Raw genomic sequence first — 1736 nt, 5'->3', positions numbered from 1 at the left:
TTTTTTCAAGTTTTCTTTTCTTTTATCAAGTAAAAATGGCTGTGAATGCTTTGACTTCATAAGTTAATTAATTATGAAGTTAAAGTGTTTAGATTTCGTAATAACACAAATTGATTTAATGGAAGAAGGCAACACAACACGTGGGAGATCTTTCAAGGGAGGGGATGCCTCTCCGAGAAGACATTTTACGTGTAATTGTGGCATATTTGGGTGTTAGACAAGTAAAAAACAAGTATGCCTTAATCTCAAGAATGGAGTTAGAAAGATGAAAGCCGAGACCACATGTCGAAAGCTTAAGGTCAGGAGGCCCCGATTAACTATATTCGAACTTCCATGAAAACCGGAAGTCACGTTATTTCAATTCAAAACTTTTCCCCTGGAAGGAGTTAGATAGCCGGAACGACTCTATTGTTAAAGGAAAAGTATGACATACAGGGGCAAGCCACTACTAATTTGAGGTGGAGAGCATATATTTTAAGTTAAATAAATTAAAAATATTACTAAAATTTGCAGCCTGGCATTATGACCATATCACAATAAATAATCGCTCGTTTTGTTTGATTTGATGGGATAAGGCAACGAAACACAACAGAAATCTTCTAATCTGGGGTCCACGACGCTGGCCAAATTGATAAAACTAGTGGACATTGATCGCGGGTTCGTACCTCACCAATATGCCAATCACTTGGACTTTTCTGGATTTCGTGTGTCTAACACCTATGAAGGAGCCAGAAAGTCCTTTTGGGAGGCTTCTCCCTTCAGCAGATGGGTTTCATGTTGGTTGCCTTTTTTCCTTCAATCCAGTCCAATCTGCCTAGTTGAGAATGACACTTGGAAGGACTTTCTACAGAAAACTCGCCCCTATTTAGGTGTTATACACGTGAAGAAAACTCGAAAAGCTCCGCGTGGCTATCCCGTTAGTTAGGTGCGAACCTGCGATCAACTTTCAGTGTTTTATCCACTCGGGACTGAGGGTCACAAGCATAACACGAATCACACTTGTAATTCTTTCCATGTATATTCGAATAAGTTATCCTTCAGAAAGATATTATAAGAAGTTAAATTGAAGGTCGTATATATATTTACTAAAGCATTATATAAAGTTTATCAAAAAATAAACTTGATATCATATATAATTGTCACGTCTTCGAAATAGCGTTATAGAAAAAGGATATGGAGTAAAGTAATGGTTAAAAACTTGGCACGAGCTCCTGTCTCGGGATATTACCTGCATCTGTGCATAAAATTTCTCTTTTTGAAAGTAATTATAAATGAAAATAATAATAATTTAAAACTTTTAAAAATAAAATGATTTTCCTAAGATTTGACGATGTCATTTTTTAAATTCGTGACGATACGTAATGAAATAAGGCAACGAAACACATCAGCCATCTTGGCAGATGATCCTTATGTTTCGTTGGCTTATTTCATCAATTACTACAATGTAATTGTTATTTATTATAAAAATTTATTTGCTGTGACATTCAAGTGTTCAGTAGGATGCTACTCGCACATTGATGAGTAAATACAGTACGTCTACAATACTGTACTGCTATCCTATAATTTCATTTTTTACATGTTAATCTACTAATTTGAATCACCCGCAGAATGAATCAATTCGAATAATCGAAGTTCTAATTTACTGTACATATACTTCTGTCTTTTATTGTACGTGCAATTGTACGTTCCCATTATCGCAGGGCACGATCTGGCAAATATATGCACAGTACAGAATA

This window comes from Centruroides vittatus, unplaced genomic scaffold (assembly GCF_030686945.1).
Source record: "Centruroides vittatus isolate TY-2023 unplaced genomic scaffold, ASM3068694v2 contig_3103, whole genome shotgun sequence".
NCBI lineage: Eukaryota > Metazoa > Arthropoda > Arachnida > Scorpiones > Buthidae > Centruroides > Centruroides vittatus.
Note: the sequence above shows the minus strand (reverse complement) of the source record.